Here is a 22,789-nt window from a genome sequence, read left to right on the forward strand (position 1 = left end):
GAGGGAGCTGCGAGGCTGTGGTGCGGAGTCCCGCATTGTCATCAACACTGCCGTCAGTGGGGGTGCAAGTGCCTGTGCTGAGAATGAGTTGTGCAGAGATGGTTCTTTTAATGTAGCTGAAAAATGCTGATGCAATGCGGGTCTTTGTGACACGTCCAATCCATACAACAGCAGCAATACATTGGTTCTTTTTGGGGCTATGTAGCACAACAGAAGAGTTGCATTGGTTCTGTTCAATCCATGAAGGCTGGCAAAGCACCTTAGAATGAGGTGGTACCACTTGTCAGGATAGATTCACAGGTGGCAGAATCCGGGTGCCGGGGTTGGGGTTGTGGTAGCCTTCTGTTCCTGAGGCTCAATTCAGGAGGCCAGCCAACTAGCCTTTGGAGTCACTTTCGTGTCCTGAGTTCAACAGATGTAGGCCCAGTCCTTCTCACCCAGACATGAGGGCAGCATGCAGCAGATTGTAACAGCAAGGCAGCACAGCAGTCCTTCTTCCTGGCAGAATATCCACAGGTTTAGAAGTGTACTGATGAGTTGAGGTCTGAGGTCCAATATTTATTACCAGTGTCTGCTTTGAAGTTGGGAAAGCTTCTAGATGTTTCCACCCGAGGTGTTATGCATTCACTTTCTCCCTGTTCTGGGCTCAGCTTGTCTGGGATCACAACAGACTAGTGACAGGCCCTTTGTGAGAAAAGTCAGGCAGGGGCTTTGTGTTGTGCAATTGTGGTATGTGGCAGCTCCTCCCCTCATTAACTCAGTGTGGCTCATGCTGCCAACACCTAGCTTCCATTTGTCTCACTGTCTGGAAGTAATACACAAACACCTAACTGCCAGCAACACCTAGTCACGTGACCCCAGAGTAGTGGCAGTCACCAAAAGGTTAGGACAAGAAATGAAAACCTTATAAAAGTGACATTTTCATAATTGTGATTAAAAATCCAACTTTACCATTGAAGAGGGCTTGTAATTGCAATCATTTGGATACCAAACTCAACCCATTTACCTGATCCCAATTTGAAGCTTCAGCTTATTAAATGTAATAAGGTAACTACAGTGTTCCCCTATGGAAGACGTAGGCATTGCAGTTTTGAAAAACAAATTTAAACATTTTTCACTACCAGGACAGGTAAAAGTTAAAAGTACATGGCCGACTTATTCAATACACTGCAGATTGCCCTGTGGGGTAGGGCCTAACCTAAGATTAATTATAGGTATTGAAAAAGGAAGGTTTGGGCCTGTCAAAAGTTTTATTTTGCCTGGTTGAAAAGGTGGTTGAAAACTGCACACACAGTCTACAACAGCAGGCCTGAGGCATGTTTAAAGTGCTACTTAAGTGAGTGGCACAATCAGTGCTGCAGGCCCAGTAATAGCATTTAATTCACAGGCCTTGGGCACAGGTTGTGCCACCTCACTAGAGATGTACAGGTAAATTAAATATGTCAGCCACATCTACGATGTTTTAAGGAGAGAGCACAAGCACTCTAGCACTGGTTACCAGTGGTAAAATGCAAAAAACTCTAAAAGCCAACAAAAACAGGTTCATAAACCAGGAGGGTGAATGAATGCAAATGGCACAAGGGCCAAGTCCAACAGTGCACATCACTAGCACCATATGGAACCTTGAGTTAACATGCAATGGTTCAAAGAAAATCAGTGTGCACCAGCATACTTTTTGTCATAACAAATGTTTGCTTTTTAATTGAAACAGTAAACCACTAAAACACTAGAGACACCACACAAATAGATACCACACCTAGTTAGAAAACTATAACTTAATTTACTGAACAAAACAAGACCAAACCAACATAAATCCAATAAGTATAACAAGTTCTACATTTTTTAAAGAACAAATTGAATTGTAGCACTTAAAAGCATGAAGTGCCAACCTGGGCTATCTGGTCACACTAGACAAGATGAAATGTTCATATTAGCTGCGATGGAGTGCAGGTCAGATACAGGGAATGGTCTTGGCCCATAGAAAAAGTACCTTGGTTCGTGGCTGCATTGACGTCGAGGACAAAATGGGACGAGCAAAGGAGTCCAAGCACCAGCGTTGATCTTAAGGATGTAGGCATTGCATTGGCTCCAAGCCACACAAGGTCGGAGTTTATCGATAATCGATAATGGAGCCAATGATGCGCACTGTTAGCAATGCGATGTCCTCAATCCTTGCAGTGGAAGCGATCTGTCGGCATTGATGGAGATGGGGTGTCCTCGATTCTCACTTCAGAGGTGATGAGTTGATGGAGATGCACTGCTCCGAGCAGCGCAATGGCGTTGATTTATGGATTTCAAAATTAGCAGCACTTTTTACTACATCCAAAAGGCCCAGGACTCAATTAGCACCACTTGGTAGTCAGGGCATCACTCTAAGATGGCAGAATCCAGATGTTGTAGGTAGATGGGGTGGAGTCTTTGATGCCCCTAAGAATTCAAATAGAAGGTAAGCCAGCAGGTCCTTGGAGTCAATTTGGTTCTGCGTTGAGGAGAGACAGGTCCAATCCTTCCCACTCCCAGGCAAAGAGGGCAGCAGGTAGCACATAGCAGAGCAGGAGTCTAGTAGAGTGACAGTCCTCTGAGTAGGACATAATTCCTTATTCCAAGGCAGAGTATCTACAGGTCCAGACGTTTATTGAGTTGGTGGTGTCTGAGGTCCAGTTCTTATACCTAGTTGTGCCTTTGAGGTGCTGGAGACTTCAATGAGATGCCATTAAAGTGCACAGAATCCGTGCCCCGGCTTAAGACTCACTACAGAAGTGTATGCAGCCCGCTCTGCGGGGCAGGAAACAGCCTATTCAGGTGACCTGCCTGTTCAAGTAAGCCTCAGCAAGGCCTACTAGTGCAAGGGGTTCACCTTTTTTCTGCACAAAGTCCTCAGACCATGTAGGAAGAAGTTGGCACGGAAACTGGAATAAAAGACAGAAGTTTATTAACCTCATGAGGTGGTACCACAATTCAGACAGCACCCTTTGGTAATGTCTGAAGTAGCACACTGAACTGAGAGAGCATGGTCCTTTTATACCCACGCAGGGGCCAAAAGGAGATGGTACAATTATGGAAACAAGACTTGTATACATGTAAGGTCATGTGGAAAATGCACAGTCGACAGGTAGGAGGAGCTAACAGTTTCCAAGGACTAACAGCTGCAGACCTTACTGAGCATGTGCGAAAGTAAGAGATGCTAAATATAACTTGTCACTAGGCAGATTTCAAGAGCAGTTAACAGAAAGGTAGGACAGAGCACATGGTGAGCACATGGCAGCATGTAGCAAAGAAAATAGCTGCCATGAATACAAAATGGATTCCGCAAAAATGTAAATAATAGTTACTAAATACAAGATGTCTTCTGCTAATGCTTAATCTAATCACTGCTAAATTACAACATGCCCAGGATGTCCCATCAGGCTGTGGATGGCTCATCAGTGACACATAAATTACCTTTCTGTGTGGCTGTCAGAAGGAAGTACACAAAGCCCACCTGTGCCCACCACAGATGTGCATTCAGAGACAGCAGAAGGCATAAAATGGTTAAAGTAAAAGTGACATTTTCAAAATTACAATTTAAAATCCGACTCACAATAAGGTGTGATTTTAAACTTGGGGGTCCCATCTATTCCCAATTGGAAATTACACCAATAAAATCTAAGAAGGTAATCCCTGTTATCCTACAGGAGAGATATGCCTTCCAAAAGTGAAAAGAGAACCTAAGAGTTTTTCACTACTAGGACATGTAAAACTTAAAAATACATGTCCTACTTTTTAAATACATTGCACCTTGCGCTTGGCTGTCTAGTGTCTACCCTAGTGGTGACGTATATGTATTAAAAAGGAAGGTTTGGGCTTGGCAAGATGGGTAACTAGCCAGGGTGACTTGGCATTTCAATACTGCACACACAGGCTCTGCAAAGGCAGGCATGAGACATGTTTGAGGGTGGCACAAACAGTACTGCAAGCCTATCAATGGCATTTAATTTACAGACCCTGGGCACAAGTATTCCTCATTACTATGGATTTACAAGTAAATTAAATAGGCAAATTGTAGAAAAGACAATGTTATCATGTTTCAAGCAGCGACCATGTGCACTTTAGAACTTGTTGATACTGGTAAAGTGCCCAGAGTCCAAAATCCAGCAAAAACGAGGTCAGCAAAACAGTTAGGGGAGCCACACTAAGGATGCCAGGTCTAACAACAGTGTTTGGGAAAACCTAAAAATTAAAGGCCTGACAGTATCCCCTCGCTTCCTCGCCCATTTTCTGGTCTTTTCCTGTGGAAAATCCACCCTTGGGTAGATATTTCTGAGCCTATGTGATAGTTTCGCCCATAAAATCTACCTCGTTTGGGGCTTCCAATTGGCACATACGATATGTGGACTCTGAGACAAATTTGCATGTAGGTTCCACTTATGTCAGATTATCGTTTTGAGGACTGGCCCCCGAATTTTCACATTAGCGAGACATGAAATTTTCATTTCAGCTAATCTATTAGACAATACAAATAATCAGATTGTTTAGCGGATGATGCTCTCTGAAACCTTTTAATAAAGGAACATGTGCAATGCAGGAAATACTGGTCCTGAAGTGTTAAATATTATATTCTCATCTGAAACCTTGTTCCTTCACTGGTTCCTCCCTACCAATAGTCTCATTGACGCACATCTGGAAATCTGTGCAGGCCTGCCTAATTCCATTCAAATCTAATTTTTACAAGTTGATTTTCTCGTGCTTAGCTGTTACTAAATCCAAGCACAGGATCATCTACTTTCCGAAAAGGATGATATTCCAATCGCATTCAGAATATGCTGATTTTGAGATTCACGACAGGCCTGAAGATAAGGAGTTTCTGCATGCGTTTTGCGCTGAGGGAATGCAATTTAATATTGCGGCCGTATTGATGGGGAAGGCAGTAATCAGGCTACTTCAAAGGAGAAATTATTAGAATTAATGTTCCTGTGATTGCTAAGGCTGCATTTAAGCACTAGAGAAGGACTAGAGTATTACATTTTCTCTACATAATGTCCCTGTGAGGACAATGGTCCCTGGCATTAATGCTGTATATGCAGCATGAGGAAAGGCCAAGGAGAAATGAACCAATGTATCACAGAATTGACAAACAAATGTAGCGTTGTATGAGAAATAAATCTCCAACTACTTTGCGATTGTTTTATGTTTGATAGTTCACATTTTCTCCTCGGGCCCTCCCACTTTTTTCAGTTGTTGGCAGAATCATTGGGCTTTTTAATTAGGCACAGGCGAAATGTATTTACGCCGACATTTCCTGATATGATTGTTCGATGAAATACCCGGGATAACGCCATTTCGACTTTTGGTAAAATTCCTATCTCAGTTGGAGGGATAGAACGCGAACAATATGAAAAGCGAGCACCTGCTTGCTTCATTTGTGATTTTGCTCTTTTGTGTGAAATGCTTCCTTGCATCGCAAATAGATTCAAGGATGCATTTCACGCTAAAAAATAATGCAAAATGTTGAAGCAGGCGTTTCGCATAATAACTCAGAATAACACAAAATGATTTGGACCGTTACGTGTAATTTCCGAAAAAATGTTTTTTTTTTTGTTGCAAATTTCGCCCAGGCCTACCTTTAATCTCTATGGATCCTCCAAATTGCATATCTAGTTCTCTCAGTGTTACCCCTCCTTGTGCCGCCTGTCAGATACCGTCAGCTGACAGAATGTGTTCGGTTATATTTAGGGTGACCACCCGTCAGTAAATTTCACGCACTGCCCGTCATTTAGCCCTGCTGTCCGTTGCACGGTACAGTTGTACTTAGCAGCGATAGCTTGCGGGCTTCATAGTAAAAGAAGTCCAGTGATAAAAGGTTAATGCCCCCCTGCTTATTTCTTCAAATTATTGTCAACAACCACAAACATTGCCTCTATTCATCTTGTCAAAATGACGCCAAACACCACATTCTGTGCAGATGGAAAGATGATCAGAATCCTATTTGGTGCACTTACCGCTAGGATTCTCCTTAGGCCATCATAGAATTCTTTTTTATGTAAATGTTGCATGTAAAATGCTGGATGGCTGCCAATCAGAAATAAATGGCAGGGACAGCCATTCGCGACTTCGACCTCCAATCTTTTGGCATCTCAGGTGCCCGTTTCAAGGAAAAATAGGTTTTGCAAACGAGAGAAGGCCAGGACACAAAAGCAGCTCGATTCTCGAGGCTAGACCGTACCTGTCAGGTCCAGCATCCTCTCAGTGGGGAAATAGATTCATTCAAACAGGTTGGATCTCTGAATTTTTAGGATGCATTTGAACAGATTATCTCTGAGCTGTTGCATAACAATTTAAGGCTAATCAGTAAATTGGAGTGTCCTCAGCAAAGGAAAAATCTATGTAGTCTCAGATCTACCAAAACACTGTTGCGAATGTGAAACTATGTCTTGTCCATTTCTTGAAGGCTAGGAATAAGGCAGTTTCCCTGATGAAGATATGCTAGCCTGCCCTCCTGCTGCTCACCATGTCTACATGAAGGTCTTTAGGTAGTCCAACAGTCCAGACACAAAGACCAGAGCAACAAGCAGCCCTCTCTACCATCACCAGAAAGAAGAGAAGGGCAGATGTTTGTGACCTGAGAGATGACTGTAAATGTGAGAGAACTCCCTCCCTATGCCAATGATGGCACATTTAGCCCCTGATTTATACATTTTGGTGCAAAACTGCACTAATGCAGTTTTGCACCAAAAGGTTTAGCACCAGTTTGCACAATTTCTGTGCACCACCCCTGCACCATTTTTATGGAATGTTGCAAGCTGGTGCACAGGGTAGGCTAGCATAAAAAACATGACGTTAGTCGGGTGGGGCTGGTGGCATGGAAGAAGGGGATTTTGCACCAAAAAATGACGTTAGGCAGTTTAGAGTAAATAAAAAAATGACCCTAACCTACCTAGAGTCATTTTCTGATGCAAAACCATCCACACCACATGACTCCTGTCTTAGAAAAGACAGGAGTCATGCCCACCACCCCAGTGGCCAGCACAGGGGACCAAGGTCCCCCGGGCATGGCCATTGCAACCAGTGCCATGTAGGGGGGCCCATTTCAGGGCCCTCAATGGCACTTTAAAAAGAAAAGAAAATACTTACTTGTACTTACCTGGGATGGGGTCCCCATCCTCTGCTGTCCCTCTGGTGTGGGTGGGGGTGTCCCTGGGGCCTGGGGAGGGCACCTGTGGGTTTATTTCATGGTGTTCCACCATGGAAATAGGCTCACATGTCCCCTAACGTCTGCCCTGACCCAGGCGTTAAAAAATGGTGCTGAGCAAGCTTTGCACCATTTTTTGACCCCTCCTCCCTCCGGTGCGTGATTTTAGCATGGTGGGATAAATTTGGCACTAAGGCCATAGAGTAATTTTGTGCCCGGTGAACGCCTTATTTGCATCTCATTGATGCAAAGTAGGTTTCCACGTCCAAAAAATGACCTTAAGTCCATCATTTTGGGACTAGACTGGTCTACCGCCAAAGTATAAATATGGAGTTTGTTTTGTACCGAATTTGTGTAATAAAAAATGACGCAAATTTGGCACAAAAAAATATACATTTGCCCCTTAGTTCATCTTTGTGGGAGCACCCTCTTGCCCTTTCCTGGCACTCATTAGGCTCCATACTTTTTTTTTGCCCAGTAAAAAGTGCATGGTAATACCACTCATTTCTGGTAACGCCGCAAGCTGTTACTGTGCCCGATTACTAGGTTACTCCGAATAAGCCTCTTAGAGTTTGGTGGAGTACGACTAGGACATAGAAAATAGATTTGTGAATTGGGCTCTGAGGGCGGAAGGTTACCCTGTAAATTTTTGAAAATAAGTTTGAGTGCAATGGGTCTGTTGTGAAATGCGATGTGAGTGTTGCAGGTTACAGGGTGAATGGATTGAGGTACAGAAAAAAAAACATTATGAAGGCTTACACGTAGAATTGTGAATGCTGAAGATGCAGCAGTAATGCTAAACTAGTTGGAAATAAAATACCTTTCAACGTTTGTAAAAATATACTTTTCCATTTGTATTAACTCTGTTTGAAATCACTGAGCATTTCTTGAGTTACCTACAAAGAGAAAATGGTATAAAGATTCTTAACTTGGTCTTGCATGGACGCACTTCAGACTGAGCTGATTTTTCATAGTCTCTTACTTTGTACCCCAAAGACGATGATTGACAATGAAATGTGGGGTGCAATAATCTCAATGCTAAGCAACATTGAGTAAGTCTTCACACCACTTTGGATTTCCTGTGGGTGTTGCTGGAAACTCCCAGCGACTTGCAGTCTCCATCTCTTGTCATTATGCTTCAGTGTGTGTGTGTGTGCGTGCGTGAGCGTGTGTGTATGTGTTTTAATTTGATTTAATTCATGCAATAATTTTCAACTCCTGCTATAGAGCTTTTGTTTGTAAATACCCTGTTTGAAAATGAGAAATAGATTTTAAAAAGTATAACGTGGAAGGAGTACTTAACAATCCTAAAAAGGTATATTAATAAAATATTCAGCTAGAATTTGCTTGGTGTAGTCAAAAGGCCTGATGTAGTGTTTTTCGGACTGTTTGCCACATGACAGCATGACAAATATCTCTTTTACCTATTTACAAGTGCAAAAGTATTAAATGCACTTGTAATTAGGCGGACGGGGTATATGTTAGGTGTGGTTGTGAAGGAGTAATCAGTCTAACAAACTCAGTGCCTGATTTATAGCTTTTTAGTGGCACATTTGCATCATTTTGCGGCACAAACATACAAAATAAAGGCCCTGATTTATACTTTTTTTGGGCCGCATTACCATAATTGTTTGCCGCAAAAGCGGCGCAAACTGGGAGTTTAAAGGGCACACATAAGTGAGTGACTTCCTCACCATTTTCATGCAGCCCAAATTCAGAGAGTATTCTATGCTGGCTCATAACTCTAAAGTGTACAACTCCTTCTTTATGCTGCAGACCATGATTGGTGAAAAGATGGCTGTAGAACGCATAACCCAGGGCTCCAAGTTGATGCTATTAATGGTAGTGCCTTTTCAAATAAGGTTCATTGATACCTTACATTTTCTACCCATGAAATTAAGTAAATTACCCAAAGCCTTTGGTTTCACAGGTTGTAAAGGTTATTTCCTCCACTTTTTCAACACAAGGGCCAACCAGAAATATGAGGGTCCCATTCCTCCACCCTCCAGCTTTGGTGTCGAGTATATGATGCCTGCTAAGAAAGAGAGCTTTCTACAATGGTATGGTGAAAACAATGAAAATAACTTTCATTTTCAAACCAAGTTGAAAGCGTACTGTCAGGCCGATGTAATGATCTTGCGAAAAACCTGCAACCTTTTCAGAGATGTAGTGGTGGAAATGACCAAAATGGTGAAGGTTTTGAAGCCCAACACGCTCCAGATGACAAAGACTATAGAATACATAGACCCCTTCCAGAATATCACTCTGGCTTCCATGTGTATGGCTATCTACAAACACATGTTTTTAAAACCCTACAGCATCACCCTAGTACCACCAGACCTATATAATGTTAAACAGAAGCACTATTCAACCCCCTTGATCCAGTGGCTCATATATATCTCAGACATAGAAAACATAGCCGTTCAACACGCATTACAGGGTGATGAATACAGCTTGGGGCCTTATTATCTTGACAGTTATGCCATAATTAATGGCGTGCCAACCGCCTTTGAATACAACAGGTGTTTTTACCAAAGTTGTCCTCGTTGTTACAACCCCCTACGAGTTTAACAGGCTGTTGGGGACCAAGTTTGAGCACCTACACTGTCGCACTCTGATGAAGGCGCAATATGTTAAAAACCGAGGCTTTGTCATGTGAACCCCTTGAGAGCATGAATGGTTAGATATGTTAACAACAAATGTTGAGCTTGTGTCTTTCATTAAGAGTCACCAGTTACCAGAACCTACGGAACCCCGTGAAGCCTTATTTGGGGGGGTACAAACACTATAAAGCTGTTCAGGGCGGTGGGCGCTGGTGAGAAAATACACTATTATGACTTCACAAGCCTGTATCCGTTTGTGAACAAGCATAAGTTATACCCTGTAGGCCACCCAACAATCATTTACAGGGACTTTAAGCCCATTGGAGAATACTTTGGGCTCTTTCAATGCCAAATCTACCCACCCGCAGTCTTTACTTCCCTATACTACCATACAGATTTGACGGTAAGCTGATGGTCCCACTATGCCATACGAGTCTCTGAAAGTAAAGAGACTAGCGTGTGTAGTCACACTGAGGAAAAAAGGATGCTGACCAGGACGTGGTGTAGCAGTTAAGTACACAAGGCTCTAGAGAAAGGATACAGGCTTGGTAAAATAGTGGAAATATGAAACTTTGAAAGGACAACCACAAAGCTCTTTTCTAACTATATCAACCTGTTTCTAAGAGACAAACAGGAGGCTTTAGGGCTTCCAGAGTGGTGTGTTGATGAGGCCTCTAAACAAAAGTACATAGATGACTACTACACTCATGAAGGTATACGCTTGAGACCCAAATTGATCGAGGTCAACCCTGCCCGCCTCCAGTTAGCCAAACTATGGCTAAGTTCATTATGTGGGAAATTCACACAGCATACAAATTTGTCAAACATGACCATAATAACACATCCTGATGAGGTGTTTAAGTAACTTTTTGCCCTAGTTATGAGGTGTCTAGTTGCGAGTTTATCGATGATGAGACAGCTGCTCTGTGTTGGAAGTACTCTAAAGAGTACCACACAACATGTAACAATATAAATATCTTCATAGCATGTTTTACAACTGCTCATGCCCATTTAGAGCTTTACAGAGTGTTAGATAAACTGCAGGACAGGTGTCTGTATCATGATACAGACTCTGTTATTTTTGTGAGTAAGGATGTGGCAAAGACCCACCCCTTGGTGACTATCTAGGAAATTTGACCAGCCAATTAGATAAGGAGGACTACATAGTAGAATACACTTCATTGGGCCCCAAGACCTATTCCTACATAACGGCAAACAACGCTGTGTGTATGAAAGTGAAAAGTATCACCTTAAATGTTAATCACACTGTTAAAATACATTGTGACAGTCTTAAGGACCTGGTGAACGAATATTCTATGTCCGACACCCATGAAAATAATCAAACAATTGTTGTACATCAGCCGAGCATAGTGCGGTCCAAAAAACGGTGGGAAACCACAACCCAGTCTTTACATAAAACCTTACTTGTAGTGTTTGATAAAAGGGTCCTGACTAAGGGCTACAAAACACTACGGTATTGTTATTAAAAAGACATTAGACTCTAGAATCCCCACGACTATGGACACCCGTTTGCAACATCCGTTCTCCTGCGTTTTAGCAGGCCCTTCAAATTGCTGTAAAAGTTATTTTATAAAGAAGTTGCTAGACAATGCTCTCTATGTTCTATCCCAATACCCAAACAATATTCCATGCATTTATTCGTGCTGGCAAGATCTTTATACAGATCTATCCCTAAGGTTCCCCCACATCAAATTTATAGAAGGCATACCTGGTAATCTCAGCGATGAAGCACTGTTACCTACACACCTCATAAACATGGTGATTGTAGACGATCTAATGCGTGAGGGTGGGGATTATCCAGAGATAGAAAATGCTTTTACCCAATATTCACACCATTGTAACCTGAGCATATATTACATTGTGCAGAACTTGTTTTACAGGGGTAAGAGTAGTCCTCCTATAACTCTGAATGCCTCATACCTTGTTTTATTTGAAAACCCTAGGGACAAACAACAAATATCGATCCTCGCTCATCAGATCAGGAAACACGCAGTTTTCCTTAGAAGCCTTTAACAACGCCACTGCTAAGCCTCATGGTACCTGTTGGTAGACTTAAAACCCAAGACTCTAGAAGACTACAGACTACGTGCTGATATTTTCTCCCCAGGTCTCCCTGTAGCTTACACCCCTAAAATCAGACCCAGGGTGTGTAAAAAGACTCGCTAAAAAGACTGTTGTAACATTTACTTTCTAAACCTTATAATACAAGGTGTTACCATGTCTCCATACGTACATCATAGTTTAGCACTCCTAAAAAAAGCTGGTTACAGCTAGCCGCCCCCCAAAACAAGCCATCCTTTGCTTGCCTTCGAATGACTTAGTGTCAGCCCTTTCAGAAAGAGCCCAAAACACCCTAAAAGGCAATGTCCCTCCATCAGGGAGTCCGTTCCGTGTGCTGAAGAAGAGGTGTTCCCTTATCAAAAAGCTTAGTAATAAAAGGACTTCCCTCATTTCTAGGAAAAAACGTGTAAAACAGTTGGGCGGCTTTATAGGTCCTGGGCTCCTGGGCATATCGCTACCTTTAATTACAAACCTCCTAACTGGGAATTTATGGATTATGCCCAAAGATGTACCTCGTGCCACGTCAACGAATGGAGCAGTTGGGCCAATCTACGAGCGACACTTGGAATATCCGAAAAAATGAAACACTACGCCGAGATGCCGAAATTAAAAACATATTAAAAAGGACTGATTTAAGACCTTACGATAAGGCCAATCTTTATTCCAGAGCTCTTCAAAACTTTTTAGAGACCTATAAGCAATGGACTTCTGAAAAAAAAATTTAATCTATATTCCCAAAACTCGTAACTGTCACCCCCACCCTCTGCAGCACGTCAGGATCAACAGCCCCAACAGCCATAGGCCCCAACACCTCCAGCCTTAGACGTCTTTGTTGAAGAACTTTTAACAAATGTAGGTCAGAGGTACAGAGGTGTAAATGTTACTAAGTACAATGGCTGCTTCTAAAGATCTAGCCTCTTGGAATGAACGGGGTGAATTCCTCTACAAGGGGAAACCTATTGTGGGTCTCATATGTATGACTATGTGAGAGGGTTCACACACCCCAAAACCCTACCTACCCAGAAAGTGCTTAGAGGATGGTCCAATTTCTACAGGCCACTGCTGAACTCAACATTCCTTCTACGCTTCTTTGTAATACCGAACACCGGAGGCTGTTTGAAAGTTTGAAAGATCCTACTTACAGCCCTCCAAGTACACCATCAGCGTCTGTTTTGAAACACTCGTCTACCTCCCAACTGTCCCCCTCATGGAACACCGAACCCCTACCTTCTAGGGCTAAAAAGTTGTTGTCAAAAAGAAATTGTGTTTAAATGTGTGATACTTGTGATCATGTGTATTTTGTTTTACAGTGTCTGTGTGTATAGTTTTACAAACGTTAATATATTGAATGCTTTTCTTTCAGCATTTATGTTCCTTAGTATGTTTGGATACTTATTGATTGTACTAAAATTATGTGTAATGAACACTTTTTAACCTCTTCTTCACTCTTATGTCATATTTTAGCATTTACTTTTATAATGATGTCATGACAGTTGAATAACAATGTATAGTCCGGTATTGAGCTTAAATTCTTTTATTGCAGACATTTAACGTTACACATACATATGTATTACAAGGTCTTACACTTTTGACAAATGGCATATTCTGTTTGAACAGAGAGCGATGTAACCCTAGCATTTTCTTTTACATATTTCACAACAATACTATCATTGTTTACTAAATCGTTCGAATACAAATTTAGAAAATTTCTAATTGTCATACTAATAAAATATATACAGTGCTCCCCACATGGGATGGCTAGAGGATCCTTCACCCTCATTTTTTTTTACTCAACCCTAACAGCCACTTTCTTTAGATACATGAATACATGTTTTGTATAAATGCTATGCTCTAGGAATGCTGCTGAACTGTCAAACACTATAACCCTGTCTTTATCCAGAAACACTCCCACCCAGTGTGTTGCACCCTTGCAATGTGGATCTGTGTTAAAGACTAGCAATCGTGGTCTTGCTACACCCATCTCTGCGGGTAGCCCATCCCTTGGGAAAACATCTAAAAAGTATTTCTTCGCATATTTATGCCTGCTTAAGAACTCACATATCTGTACAGTGTCCATTGTACAATGTTTTAAAGATAGTCAAACATAATCTGCCAAGCGTGGTTGACTTGAATGACACTGTCAAACATAACAAATACAACAAAGTTCACATTAGTAGCCAGGGGTTGACTAAAATGTATTTCAGCTTCTAGATTTCTGTTTTTTATCAGATTACAATGATCCCCGTCTTCCATGTTGGGCGTCAGATCAAATGCGAAAATGGTGTAACCTCCCACATACCCGTCTCTTGATACGATGACTCCAAAGACCCTCAGATGTTTTCCTGTTATCGACACCAGGCCAAGGTATTCCCTGATAAAATTAGATGTTCCAAAACTCTACGTGTACGGTTTTGCAGGTATCACAGCAACCTCATGTACCAGCGCCACGTAGTTGATGTCATAGAGTTTGAAATTGAAAGGGTTTGAGGTATACAGCCCACTTAAAGTGGTGTTGTCCACAAACCCTATCATAATAAGTTTAGGCAGTTAACCCAGAAATAACTTTTGCTGTTGGGTTAAGCGGGTACCTGTGGGTATGCTCAATATCTTCAGACCCACTTTTTCCACTGCGTACTTGGCGTTTGATAGCTGTAGGGCCTCTGCATGAGCCAGTCTGACACTTGGTGACATTTACACTCTCTTTACAAACAAACTGGCGGAGAGTATAACAAGTTTATACTGTTCCACATCCCCACTGATGAGACAGAACGAGTCCTTGTTGCGGGTTAGTTTGATCTTAAGATTGATGTCATTGACTAGTAGCTTCTCTTGGTAGGAGAGGTCTGAATGTATGCGCCCTAAGAGGTCAAATCATCTACTGCCGGCAGCAAAGTTTGCTCTTTTTACAAAACCCTGATTGTGCCCATCCAACGCTGTAGCTTAGAAATGACCATAAGTATCTTTGTAGAAGAGTCCTGCTGAAAGCTGGGTGTCCAGGGCATCACAGCTGTAATTCATAATACTCTCAATGTATGCCCTATACGTGTACATGTTATCACTCTGCGTGATAAGTCAATCCCCGAGGGTGATGTCCACCTGATTAAACATGGTTGCTATGGGGTAAGTGATCGTCGCCACTTTTGCGTCATACACTATGTTGGAACCATCCACTTTTACAATTTTACAGATGACGTGCAGCAGCGTATTGTTGAGATCCAGATACATATCCGTGGACCCTGACACATAAAACTCTATCGGCGCCAAAGGCATGAAAGGGGCTAGTGGTGATACCTCCATGAAAAAACAGTTTTTGATGCTAGTCTGCGTGCGTTTTAGGGAACACGGGTCTAACTCCGATTTAGCGCATTCACCCGATGCACAGTATACGAAGGCCATGTTTGCAGTGTTCAGCTTTAAAAAAAATATTTACGCTAGTGCACCTTCTCTTCCTCTTCCTCATAGCTCTCTTCTGACTTACGGATCTTCGTTTGTGAGTGCTTTTTGAAGAAAAGCTTATTTGTTTATAGGGGGCAGGCACACCCCTGTGCTTTGAATCAGCACACTTCCTTTTAATGTGTGTGCAAGATTTGTACACCAAAACTGCTCCTTCTTGAGGCTGTTTATTCATACGTTCGACAACTGCAGACGTCACGGGCCCCACAACATCCTGGGCAATGTTCATAGCCGCGGCTTTGACGTGCAGTTTCGCAATTTCATAGCCTCTTCTCAAGAATGGAATGGCTCTTCTAAACAAACTGCAGAAGAAATCCCCCAAACTGGCCCATACATAACAGGGGCCCCTTGAAAGTATGGCGGTGGGGTTCCATATCAAGCCTAGTTTCTGTAATAATCCCTATACATAGGGGGGTCACCATATGTTTTCATTATCACCATGATGACTCGTTAATAGTCACTGTTGCGTTGTGTCGCGGTCTTAAATGAAGCTTAACAATAACTTTCCTGTATTTAAAGGACACCGGCTTAGACTGATCGTCGTAGATCATGATCGTAATGGTGTCAAAATGTATTATAGAAACTGCCACGTAGTCTGGTTTGGTGTACTGTATGTTAACCATTGTGTTATTTTCACCCTGCACCTGGACCCATCTGAGGAACGGCGAAAAACTATCCCCTATTCTCTGCGACTCTACGATGTCGCTATACACGTAGAGTGTTTAGAAACCACTGTTAATATCGGGGCATGACTGGTCTGGTTCTATTTGACTTTGGATATGTTGTACTGTCCCTAAAACCCTTCTTAATTTACCTGAACAGTTAAACACAGTCTTGCAATTTGTAGCTTTAAGAATCACCTTCTGTTTAAAGTAATTTACCACTAGATGAATATTCATATACGTTTCAATGTTGCCTATAGATTTGTTGATGGCGTCGACCACCGATGCAACGGTTGGGTAATAGCCTTCAGGAAATCCTGCGTGGATGGTCAAAGGGTCCTGCTCACGCTTTATATTGTTTGGCCTTAAGCACTGAAAAAGTATTCTATGTTCGGGGGTATTGGATCTCAGTTAGGGCAACTTCCCAATCCCCTTTCAGGTCTATGGGTTTAGCCAATTTCACTTTATAATTAGAAATTTGATTGTCAGGGAACATGTCCTTTGTGGCTTGGACGGCAGCGTAATATAAAACAATGATGTCTCCATCTCGGCCTTCCACAACAACACCCCGTCATATTCACACAACCTGCACAGAACTGGCCAACACCCAACTGTTACATTTCTCGGGCCACCCATGCCATTTGACAAAAACCTGCTGATTAGCACCGCTAACTTTCCGTTTCAGAATCTTTTCAACCCTATACACCCAGTGTGGAACATTAGGTACCTTCTGTAGCTCCTCCTTGTAAAAGACGCCCGACACCTTTTCCCCATCATAGTCCTTTAGCCTGTAAATATATACATCCCCTTTAAGCTCCACACTTTCCACTATAAATATCTCGTCACTAAAAGTCTGTTGGTAACCCTTCATGAAGGTCTTTTTTAATTTTGAAACCCTAACATGGTTCTTTTAAAAATTGCTTCTTTACACCTTCGATGATCCGATTCCCGTAGATGGTTCTCCACACCTTCAACGAATTATCTACTGTTACATTTATTTGTGCCGTTTTGATGGTTCTGTGGTAATTGGCGTTATAAACGCCTATAAAATCCTGTAGAACATCCACGTATCGGTAAGTGTTATATGCCATAACATATTTCCGCATCTTAGACTTTAAGGTTCTGTTAAAAAATTCTATAATGGCAGCTTTTACCTTAGTGTGTGTTACAAAATGTTTAACATTGTTCTGTTTTAGTAATTTCTGAAACGTACTGTTTAAAAACTCTTTTCCAGCATCCGTTTGTAGTTTTTGAGGTTTTCTGCCTTTCCTGAAGATGGCTTTAAAGGCTTTGGTCACACTGCTCCCACTTTTATTGAATAAGGCTTCTGCATAGGCATACTCAGATAAGACATCTATGACCGCTAATATATATCGAGCACCGTTATTGTGTTTTGCTAAATCTTGAAGTCTGATTATGTCTGCCTGCCATTGATAATCTTCTTGAGCATTAATGATTGTAGATCTTCTCTTAAACCGCTTCTGGGCAGGGTTATTGAGTGAATACGCCTCTTCCCCGGAAAACCACATCTTCACTTGGGCTCTCTTTACTGGCTCCTTTTCAACTAGAGCCCTTCTAAACAGTGCTTCAGTACCCCCGAAGCTACAAACACCACTTGTATCGTAAAAAGCTTCCTCAACCCATCGCCAGCGGATACGATATCAGCAGTTACAAGTCATGAAATGAAAGACAAATGTTTTATGTGAGGCCATTTTATTAAAAATAAAGAATCTTAGCACAGCATTCACACAACACACTTTACAATTTCTAGCTATTGGTCTTATAGGTGGTATTGCAGTACACCATGTTGACTTTTCATTACAGGTACATAGTATGACATGTGAAACATACATTACTAGGTTCCCTCACAGCTACTCATTCTCAACGTCACCAGTTTTGCTATTTTTATAGATATACACTCGATAGCTCTAGACATGACTTCCTTCTAACCCCTGCTATCACTTTGTGCACTCAGGATACTGATTCATAAGCTTGTACAGTTCTAGACCTGACAATACAAAACCCTTATTTGAGAAATTATTGTTGGTCAGAAGTTCCAAAGCTGTGCGTAACGCGGAGTCGGCAAGAGTCTTAACTTGCACATACAACCTTTGTACACGCTCCAGTATTTATCCATTGTAGGCATCCAAACATTGATACACCATCTGGTTATACATTTAGGAATGTCACACAGCGCAGAAGTTGATGGCTCAGAAATGTTCAGACACTGCAGAGTTATAGGGTGTATTTGAGCTATTCTTTCTTTAAGCAGCACATATACCATTCTGTAAATGCATATGTATCCAGGGTGTAACTCAAAGACATCTTGCAGCACAACACTCTGATTTGCGTCCTAAAAGTGAGTAAGTATGTAGCATTAAATAACAAAGTTATGGTCTGCTGTCCTCGACCAAAAGACCCCATTCTTCTATTTTCATAATAAATATCACACATTCGTCTTTCTATGGGCCTTTCTATCAATCTTTTGTCAAAATAGGTACACAGCCCCTGCATACGTTCGAGTTTTGAGCAGGGCTCCACCCTCATATCAGATCTCATTGACCGCTAATAAGATCAGCGTGGACACATTTCTTCACAGCTGACAACCTGTACACTACCCTTCACAACTTATATACCTTGTGAGGGTCTATCCGGCTACATATGGGTTGAATTGTTCTTGCAGTGAACGACTCGTATAGACATTCGTGAGCCTCCTGCTGTGGCTCATTAATTTAATGCCCATGACATAGGTTATAATAGTCACGTTTAACACATGTGTTAACAACGGTCGCCGCAAAACCTTTAACAGGCCCTATGGTGTCATAGGGTACTCCGGGAGTTTCCATTTCAAAATCGGTGCTATTAAAGTTGCAAAACTTTTCTTACGTGGCTCTTTGTTCTGGCTTGTAATTCTTTCAGACTGTCTGGAACAGCATAAGCAGTAAACATTTACGTTGTTAACCTTTGGAATAGACCCCTCTAGCTCATCTCTTTTTGCGGTTGTTTTCTACAGTTCAAACAGAAAGCAAAAGGCAAACTATTAGTTAAAAGTATGATATCAGCATGTACATAATAATTGTCTGTAAAGTTTTTTTTAAAAGAAATATATTTTTTACCAACCTCAGCATTTTCGCTACACTCAGCGGCTGCTCTGAGATCTTGCGAATCGAATATGTCCATTAGTGTATAAGCAGCTTGAGAGTTTACACTTGCAGGCTGTACGACGACTGTCTCTGCGTCAGGGTCCTCCTGAAAGCCCATATCTTCATAGACCAGCAAATTCAGTGGTGCTATACCTTGTTCATCATCTTCAGTGTCGATGAAGTTGATTGCATCATTTAATTAGTCTTTTGAGGCTTCATTGCTGCTGCTGTCAAACCCGATAGAGGATATCAGATGCAGCAATTCCTTGAGGCTGAGCTTTTCAAGCCGCTGGCAAAGTTCCTCTTGAAAACCGGTAACGTCAGAACCGGCATCTTGAGAGGCAGCTGGCTGTGCATTACCATTCAACACAGGAGGTGCTGGGTCCTATAATATCTATTGATAATGTTCTGGGCCCCTGAGGATGTGGTTTTTCTGGTGAGAGGATTGTATCTCTTCATAAAGCCTTGACAACCTATTTCACCAATGGTTCATGGTTTGGCATGCTGCTCTAACCTGCTCCTTATATGTATTCAATTGTTCAAAAATAATTCACGCCTCTACTGCTGGTTTAAGGATTACAGTACTTATGTTTGTAGGTGAATATGCCTATCCCGCAACAAGTCGCAATTGTATTCCCAACCATTCCGGCTCACTAGCAGTACCTCACCAAAAACCCGAACAGTTAAAGGTGATTTGTGGCAGCCTTTACACATGGACTCAATAGTATGATATCTCAGGGAGTGTCATGGTTAAACAGAGATCCTCCCCTTTCTCACAGATACATCATGTCTCAACCAAACACAGGCAATAATTAAGATGCAGTAAGGTTTCAATAGTTTTTATTTAATACAATCTGCAGCAAATCGCATGGGCTGCAATGATTAGGATAATGAAAAGTGCAAGAGACAGAATTGTAAAAACAAGAGTCAGGATTATTAAGACCCCCACCATCTTGCAGTAACATGGAAAGACATAGAGGGCCTCATTACAACCTCGGTGGTCTTACTAAAAGACCGCCGAGGCTGCGGGAGCCAGAATACCGCCATTTCCGGCGGTATTCCTGGCTCCCTATTATGACTTGTCCGCTGGCCCAGCAGAAAAGTCACATCAACATTGCTGCCGGCTCGTAATAGAACCGGCGGCAATGCTGATGTGCAGCGGGTGCAGTAGCACCCGTCGCGCATTTCACTGCCCGGAAATGCACGACGGGGCTATGCCTGGGGGCCCCTGCACTGCCCATGCCAAGTGCATGGGCAGTGCAGGGGCCCCCAGGGGCACCCCAAGTCCCCCTTACCGCCAGCCTTTCCATGGCGGTGTTTACCGCCACAGACAGGCTGGCGGTCGGGCACTCATAATCCCCAGGGCAGCGGTGCTTGCACTGCTGCCCTGGGGATTATGACCGCCAGGCGGAAGCCTGGCGGTATGTTGGACGGGCCGGCGGTATGGCCGTGGCTATTGCGCCACGGTCATAATAGCTGGGGGAACACCGCCAGCCTGTTGGCGGTGTTACCGCCAACTTACCGCCGGCCGCCAGGGTCGTAATGACCACCAGAGTGTTTAAAATGTCCTATTACCCTATTCTGATAGGCCTAACCTTCTACCTAAAGGAGAGCTGGGTATGTTAAACCTAATCTGCCAATGCCATGTCCCTGAGAAGAGCTCCCAATCCTTGTTACCTTGGAACGAGGTTCCAAGCTCAGACTCCGTAGGAACACGAAGTCCGTGTCAGCGTCAAGGCAAAGTGCAGCAACGATAGCAGCGATGGTATCTGGTCAGAATCCCTCTGATTATCTGTTTGAAGTGAGGTGTATTTATACAGATCTACTTGGACCCCTGATGTAGGTTGTTCCCAAACAATAGATAATACAGCATGCTTGATACCGTAATTTTTATAAACAATTCCCTCAAAAGCGTGAAGAGGGAAAGTACCTAATGTGTACACCTACAGTTTGTTTGTTTTTGCCGCTTGATTTGACGCCTTAGCGCGGTGGCAGTGATAACATAAACTTAAACAAATGGCCTAACTATAAACACGGCAGCCATCTTAGAAGAATTAATTAAATAAATGGGCTAAGACAGAGCAAGCTAAGTAGGTTAAAAGTCACTAGGTGACAGGGGCATGAGTCTGCAAGCCAAAGGCTAAGCTAACTCCTGTTATCCCATTAAAACAAACTAGGATTCACTACACCCTCCCCATTGTCGTAACAAGTATGGTGCCATAAATGGACACGACCGAAGGTGAATGAATCCAAAAGCTAAAAAAACGCTCTTGACTAAAAGCTAAAACAAGTTAAAAAACATAATTAAAATGAATAGCTTTAAAATCATAAAAAGAGACCTAATGTCGACCATGACAAGAACACAGGCCAAAGTAAATACTTAGAATATTGTTTGATAAAAAAAATCATCAGATGTCAGATCGATCACATGGGCGGATGGATTCATGGAGCACAAGTGCATTAGTGCCACATTCCGTAGAGTGAAGAGCCAACTCATTCAACACAGAGTATTCGTATGTGACCTCGCAGATCAGCCTTAGTCTCAGGGGGCACGACCGCGTGTGAACCCTCATCGGGGACATAGGCGGTTCTTGGTCCACAGGAGGCACTGGGGTGACGGCAAGACACACAGTTGGCAAATGTTCGAAGAAGCACCATACACAGCGAAAGACAGGCTGAACGCACCAGAGGACTGGTCAGAATGACAATGACCAATCCCACTCTAGTTCCTCCACCAAGGAAGCATCAAAGATCTGAAACATGCGTTCACGGCACACAGCGGCTCCATCGCTCCATGTAGCTGTAAAGAAACAACCACTGCGAATCAGAAGAAATAGCAGCAGTATTCTGCCAATCAATGCCAAAATTATAGGAAAGCCTCCAAACACACTTGAAAAGAGTGAATGGATGGCCGACGGGATGACTCCGAAGATAGTCTGGAAGATTGACACAAATCCAGACCCGACAGCCTTAAAGAAATGGACAATCCCAGAAGTGCTCAAGGTGTTGAAAATTCTGGATACCAGCTCAACAAAGTGCTTTGGGGAAGTTGGTATTTAATAGGGATTGTATCTCGGCTGATGATCTTGCAATCTGGAGAGCATACGTCTCTCTAGCTGATGTCAACGCGCCTGTTTTTGAAACAATAGCGCCTTTAGTCTGCTCAGCTTTTCATAATTTACATTAACAGTAACAATGTGAGGCCATATTTCTGATACCTTTATCTCTCGTGTGGGGGTGAATAAAACATTTCCACAACACGTAACGACCTTAGAGACCGAAATTGTGTAGGCAATTCCTGGTCGCATACCGCAACATCTTTGATCACTCAGCACCACATAACTTCCAATGGAAAGAAGAAGAAATGTTGGTTGAATGAATGAAACGGGAGTACCCTTCAGAAAACAGGCCAAGTTTGCGACCCCCACATTGCAATTGCTGTGAAGGGACACCTGCTTGCAGATTATTGATTGACTAACAGTCGTCTCACATTCGCTTCCGCTAAGAAAGACCTCTGTTTCGCCGTTCAGACATTTATAATCAAAGGGCAACTCCCACTCCATGGCAGTAGGCACCATCAGTGCCGGGGAATTCCTTCCCTGGCACAGATAGGGGTCTCCCTCACCCCCCTCCTCCACCCCCGAGTCCTCCCCCCACACCCCACCCCCCTGCCACCCC

The sequence above is a fragment of the Pleurodeles waltl genome, chromosome 6 (genome assembly GCF_031143425.1).
Source record: "Pleurodeles waltl isolate 20211129_DDA chromosome 6, aPleWal1.hap1.20221129, whole genome shotgun sequence".
Taxonomy (NCBI): Eukaryota; Metazoa; Chordata; class Amphibia; order Caudata; family Salamandridae; genus Pleurodeles; species Pleurodeles waltl.